Below are 7,279 nucleotides of genomic sequence, written 5' to 3'. Positions count from 1 at the left end.
AGTTTTAGTGCAGGGTTCCAAGCAGTGGGCTGGTAGCGCCATCTAGTGGTTATATACAGCCATGCCAGGAAACTTGTGCCTTCTGTCTTCCTGGGTTCTCAGGACTGAAAATCTGGGAAGCCAGAACTCTTTGCCAAAACCAAAAGCCCCATAATGTTTCTGGGCACTTCCTAGGCCCCAGGCGTGTGGTAAGCAGGGCAGGGCCTGGAGCCAGGCTGTGGGGTTGCTGGCAGAACCTCTTGGCATACAACTGACTAAACTAGTCTGGCCTCAGTTTCCCTCATCTGCAAAATGGGTAGTCATAAAATAAGTCCCTCCACACACAGAATTGAAGTGAGACTTGGAGGAGATGGGGAGAAGGGAATGTGGAAGAACTGAGAGGTGGATTTCTCTGGTGAGATGATAGGTAGGACCGTGCGAGCTAAGAATGAGCTGGGTAAGTTCAGGGACCTGCTGACTGGAGTGAGAGTCCAGGGATGAGGCTGGAGTGATAGACAGGACCTCAAATGCCAGGCTAGCACAACGCGGAGGAATAATGGCCTTGGAGTCAGACTTGTGTTCAAATCCCGGCTGTACCACTGCCTGGATGGCGGCCCCTACACACGTTCCTTACCCCTCCTGAAAATGTTTCCCTTTGTGTAACATAGTTATTACAAACCATTACGGTTGAGCACATAGCCAATGCACAACAAGCATGACAAAGGAGCAGTTGTTACTTGATTTACTGTGGCACAGTGGAGAGAAGGGGTGACCCAGAGATCAGGAGGCTGGAGTTCATGTCCACCCCAGGTCTCAGAATGGCTCGGCACTTCCTAATGTTCAGGCAATGAGCGTTGGCCCCACTCACTCCCTGGATTGTCTGGGACAAAAGCTAGGGCTTGCCTGGCTGTCAGGGTTGCTTGGGGTTTATCTCTCCATAGATAGTATCTCTCCAGCTCATTCTCATTCAACAACTCTGATCTGTTACTATGTGACAGGCACTGGGCTAGGTGCTGGGGATACAGTGGGAACCAGACACTACTGTGCTCCATTCTAAATCCTGCCTCATACTTTATTTCATCCAGGACTGCAGAATCTAGTTCTTTGAGCAGGTGCAAAGGGGCAGTGCCTTACCTCCTGCCTACTCTGGGACTCCTCTGAGGCCAGGGTTTGAAAAATACCTGCTTGGTACTCATGTATCCTAAAGTGCAGGAGAGTTAATGGGAGCTAATGGAAAAACGTTTCCTCTCTTTCATTGCCTGGGTGGAGAGTTCATTCACAAGCCTCTTCGAGGGGTCCCAAGGGAGTTAGTAACCCCACCGTGATGGCTGATGCAATAATGCATTCTTACAGTAGCTTTCTCTCTTTCCTTACTTTTTTCCCCTTGTTCCTCACTCCTGCTCCCTGGGATCACTTCCCAAATAAATTATCTATATGAAGCATTTGTCTCTAGATCAGCTTTCAGGAGAACCCAAGCTAAGACAAGTAGAGACAGAAAATAAGCAAGATAAGTAAAGCAAATAGCAGTTACGTAACAACACATGCTAAGGGGAGAAACAAAGCTGGGAAAGGAGACAGGGAATTAATTAAGGAAGGAGACTGCAGTTTTATCAAGGGTGACCAAGAACAGTCTCACCGAGGAGGGGACATTTAACCAGATGAAAGTGAGAGCCAGCCATGCCGACGTCCGAGCGCAGAACACTTCAGGCAGAGGAAACAACAAACCCAAGACCTGATGCATTCGAGGACCATTCAAGTCTGACTCCAAGGTCTTCAGCCTAAGCGACTAGAAGGCTGGAGTGGTCGTTCCTTGAGATGTGGAAGACAGTTGCAGGGGTGGCTTGGAGCGGACTATCAGGAATCGGTATTGGAACTTTTAGGTGTGAGCTGTCTATCGCTATCAGACATCCAAGTGGAATGCCGAGCAGTCAGTGGATATTTGAGTCTAAAGGAGAAAGGTCATTTGGGGAGTTTTTAAAACCATGAGGTCGGAGGAGGTCACTAAGGGAGTGAATATAGACAGAGAAGACAGACGGGGCCCTTGGATGCGAAGAGACTGGGAAGGGGAACCAATACCTGAGACTGAGAAGAGGTGGCTTCAAAAGGAAAAGAAAAACCAGGCAAGGTTTCTGTCTTCGAAGAAAAACAAGAAAGCATTTCTAGGAGGAGAGCGTGATCAGCTGGCCAAGGGCTGCGACAAGCCAAGGAGAGAAGGAGAAAACATTGGACTTAGCCACAAGGAGGTCACTGGTGGTCTGGATAAGAGCAATCTGGGTGGCAGGGTGGGGACAAGAGTCTAATTAGAGAGGTGTGAGAGTGAATGAGAGGAGAAAAATCGGAGACAGTACGGACAAAGTGGTTGCTGTGAAGGAATGGAGAGGAAGAGGGGTGTGACTAGCTGGGTAGAAGGACTGAAAGAGGTTTGCTTGCTTGTTTGCTTGTTTGTTTTCAGATAGGAATAGCTTATGTATATACTCATGTGACTAATCCAGCTGGTTCTTCGAGATCAGTAAAAATGATAAATGCCTGACCAAACTAATAGAAAAAAGTCAAATTACCAATATCAAGAATAAAAAGATGTGATCACTACAGATTCTATAGAAATTAAAAGGATAAAAACAAAATGTTATGAATGACTTTATGTCAATAAACTTGACATCTCGAGTAAATGTACAAATTCCTTAAAGAACTCAACTACCAAAGACGAAATTAATAAACTTGTATCCATCGAAGAAATTGGGTTTGTAGTTAAAAATTACAAAAAAAAACCCTCCAGGCCTGGATAGCTTCATGGGTGAATCCTGTCAAACTTTTAAAGAAGAGATAATGCCAGCTCTATACAAACTCTTCCCAAAAGTTGAAATGAAAAGGAAGTCTTCCCCACTAATTCTATGAAGCCAGAATTCCTCTGATACCCAAACCAAAGACACGAGAAAACTACAGTCCAATATCCCTCCTGAACATAGGTGCAAAAAATTCTAAACAAAATTTTAGTAAATCCAACCCAACAATATATTAATCCAGGAATACGAAGTTGATTTAACATTTTAAAATCAATCAATGTAATTCACCATATTAACATATTTTAAAAGATGCAGAGAAAGCATTTCACAAAATCTAACGTCCATTCTTGATAAAAATTCTCAGTAAACTAGAAATATAAGAGAACTTCCTCAACCAATGAAAAACCTACATCTACCATATTTAATAATGAAAGACTGAATGCTCTCCCTCTAAGACCAGAATAAGACAAAGATGTCTTCTCTCATGCTTTCTATTTGGCATTGAATGAAACAGAATAGAGAATCCAGAAATAAACCCACACATATATGGACAACTAATTTTCAACAAAGGTGCAAAAGCAACTTGGTGGAGAGAGATCATCTTTCAACAAATGGTGCTGGAGCGAGTGGATATCCACATACAAAATAAATGAATTTCAATTCATACCTTGCACCATATACAAAAATTAACTCAAAATGGACCATTGACCTAAATGTAATTGTTTTATACAACTGTAAAACTCTAAAACATAGGAGAAAACCTTTGTGACCTTGGGTTAGGCAAAGATTTCCTAGATATGATATGAAAGGTACAATGCACAAATGAAAAAAAAAATGGATAAACTGGACTTTATCAAATTAAAACTTCTGCTTTTTATTTTTAAATTAATTTTTATTATGGTGACATTGGTTAACAAAATCCAGTAAGTTTCAGGTATACAGTTTAACAGTAAGGCATATATATATTGCATTGTGTGTTTACCGCCCGTAGTGAGATTTCTTTCTGTCACCATATATTTGACAAAACTTCTGCTTTTTAAAAAACACTGTTAAGAGAATGAAAGACAAGACAGAGACTAGGAGAAAATATTTGCAAATCATATATTTAATAAGGAACTTGCATGAAGAATATATAAATAATTTTCAAAACACGATAATAAGAAAACAATACAATTTTTTAAAAAAGGTTTAAATGGATGTTTCACCAAAGAAATTATGTGGATGATGAATAAACCCATGAAAAGATGCTTAACATGATTATTAAGAAAATGCAAAGTAAAACCACAGTGAGATATCATCACACGCCCATTAGAATGACCAAAATTTAAAAGAGCAACCTACCAAATGCTAGCAAGGGTGTAGAGGAACTGATATTCCACACTGCTCCTGGGGAGAGAAAATCATGCAACCGGTTTGGCAGCTTCTTAAAAAGTCAGACATACACTTACAATATGATCCGGCTAGTCCACTCCATGATAGCTCCCCAAGAGAAATGAAAGTACTGTTGACCCTTGAACAACATGGATTCGAACTGCATCGGTCCCACTTACATGTGAATTTTTTCCAGTAAATACAGTCAGCCCTTAGCATTCAAGGATTTCAATTCTGCAGATTTAACCAACCACAGATGGAAAACAATTATTTTTGCATTCCCAGCCACAGATTCCCACCCGTGGATTCCTAACTGGGATTAAAAATACTGCTTTGGCCCCTCAGTTGGTTGAATCTGAAGATGCTAAGGGCCTCCTGTAGTTAAGTTTTGGGGGAGTCAAAAGTTAGTCTGGAATTTTCAACTGGGGGGGCACTCCCAATCCCTGTGTTGTTTGTTCAAGGGTCAACCGTATATATCTACATAAAGACGTGTACATGAATGTTCACAGTAGCTTTATTTGTAATAACAAAAACAGCAAATAGAAACAATACAAACGTCCATCAATAGGCAAATGGATAAATAAACTGTGGTACATCCATACAATGAAATACTACTCAGAAATAAAAAGAAATAGACTACTAATACATGTTACAAAATGAATGAATCTCAAAATACTTATGTTAAATGAAAGAAGCCAGACCAAGAGAAGAGTACATACTGTATGAGTCCACTTACAAAATACAGAGTAATTTAGAAAAACAGAAAGCAGATCCATGGTTGTCTCAGAATGGGGCAGGGTGTTGGTGGGGAGGGTTATAAAGAAGGAATTCTAAGGACAAGAGGAAAATATTTAGGGTAATGGATATGTTCATTATCTTGATTGTGGCGATGGTTTCATTAATGATATATTTGTCACTTTAAATATGTGTAGTTTATGTTAAGTATACCAGTTTATTTCGAAAAATAATTTGGGGAACATTGTATTTGGAATTTTTGTACAAAGCCAGTCTTCCTTAATGCATTTTATTGTTGTTTTTTTTTCTTGTAATTATATCACAACAAAGAAGTCCAAAATCAAAGCCCACAAATCATCTCTAGTTCCACAAATATTATGGGCTGCACTGGTATCATCATTTTCTGTGTGCCATGGTGTATGATGAGGATTAGTTTTGAAGGTCATTCTTCCATCCTTGTGAGACAAGTCAAGATCACATCATTGGCTTTTAAGCACAAAGGGGTTTAATAGAAGGAGTGTCCCAGGCACAGGGCTGAAAAAGTCCTCTCTATATGCTCTGTTTTGCTTTCAGGACTAGTGAGTGGCTGAGGTTTGGACAAAAAGAAAAGTGTCCACCGGAACTCAGCCATCTGAGGGCACCAACCCATGATCCTTGGTCCACATAAGCATCAGTGTCTGGTGTCTGTGCGTGGTGGTGGAAAGAGGGGGGACAAGGTGACCAGAAGTTTCCAAGTTCCAGGGTAATGTGACTTTGGCTAAGCAGACTCATCAGTGCAGTCCCAAAGCCCTCAGTGCCTCTGCATCCTGCTGCCCCAAAAGCGGCTGCCTCCCCCTTAGCACAGAGAGCATCTTCGGAGAACAGCTAGAGCCAGAGAGCCCTGAGGCCACTAGCCAGACACAGAATTTGACCTGGCCTTGTGTCCAGGTCAGAATGGGAACCAGGCAATGGCTCTAGTAGTAGTGGCCGCAGTGGCTAAACCATGAAGACAGCTGCAAGAGGGGCTACAGCTGTCCCTGGCTTGGGATACTGAGTCCCATGTGTCCACATGAGGCAACAGAGCAGAGGGGCTGAGTGCCCCGTGAGATTCTACCTGGGGTCACGGCATGGGTTGGTCAATTACCAGCCATGTATCTTAAGCAGGTTACTTAGCTGCTCCGAGTCAGTTCCTCCATCAATAAAATGATGATAGCAAGAATTACCACATACGGTTATGAGGATTCAAGGAATTAATATCTGCAAGATGTTTAGACAAGTACAAGTTTAGACACAAAGTTGCTCACTGATGTGTTTGCTGTTGTTGCATTATTCTACCCTTTTGAAAATCTCTCTTGTGTCCCTTCCTACACATCAGACAACTCAGGCTTTTATCCATGGCAGACCAAGATCTGACCACTTAACTCCTGGGTGTGACAGACATTTCTCTTAACACCTTTAGATTAAGTTCTTCAGGTTTGGAGTTCTTGCTGTTTTGTTTCTGATGCCCTGGCTACAATAACCTCATAGAAAATCTAGAACCCAAGTCTCGGGGCAGGAAGGCCTGGGTGGTCCTGCTGTCTCCAGCAGGGGGCAACCAGCACCAGGCTATGCTTGGCATTACGTGGCCTTCTGCTGGGGAATAGTAAGCTGTTTACTGTAGGAGGGAGGGTGGCTCTGGTTCTGAAGTACAGGGTGGATTTGTGTGCACTGCTCCTCCCCGGACCTCTGATTTTACTAGTTCCCATCTGTCTCACTTTCATAGGAGCCTCATGCCATAGGTGGCTTAGCCTCAGTCTGCAAAATGGGTATTGTCACCTCTGCCTCCTCCCCTGAGGTTTCCCACAAGTAAATTCCTAGCAGGAAGGACAGACTCCAGGCCCAGCCCACCAGCACAGCTGGGAAAAGCCATTTCCGTAAGTAGCAACACGGAAGAATGGGAGAGGCTGTTCCAAACCTGGAGCAGGCAGCCTCGGGCCAGCTGCAGATCCTCCCAGGCTTCTGTGTCTCAAACTGTCCAAAGCCTTGGCCCCAGGGTAGACCCTTCAATCCTTCACCAATAAGGGACTGCCAAGCCCACATTCAGGCCTACCTTACCCCTCCCCACCAAACAGCACAAATGAAAGACAAAAAAAAAAAAAAAATCAAGACTTTATTGTTTGATTAATAAACTGGTTTGGAGGGACAAGAGGAGAGGGTGTGGGGGAATACCCAGCTTTGATTAGTTAGAAACTCCTGTTAACTCTGTACAAAATGAATATTATAAAATCACATAAAAAAAAAAAACTGGTCAGCAAAGCAGCAGCCCTTGGGGAGGGTTCAAGGCACATGGAGGCTGAGAAATGGGGCCACTCTAGCCATTGGGGTGTGGCCAAGGGACTGGGGACCTGGTGGCTGCACCCCTCCCCTCCTTCACTATGAGGCTCTCCTCTCTC

This window comes from Pteropus vampyrus, unplaced genomic scaffold (genome assembly GCF_000151845.1).
Source record: "Pteropus vampyrus isolate Shadow unplaced genomic scaffold, Pvam_2.0 Scaffold202, whole genome shotgun sequence".
Taxonomy (NCBI): domain Eukaryota; kingdom Metazoa; phylum Chordata; class Mammalia; order Chiroptera; family Pteropodidae; genus Pteropus; species Pteropus vampyrus.
The sequence above is the reverse complement of the archived record's forward strand: the minus strand, read 5'-3'. Positions refer to the sequence as shown.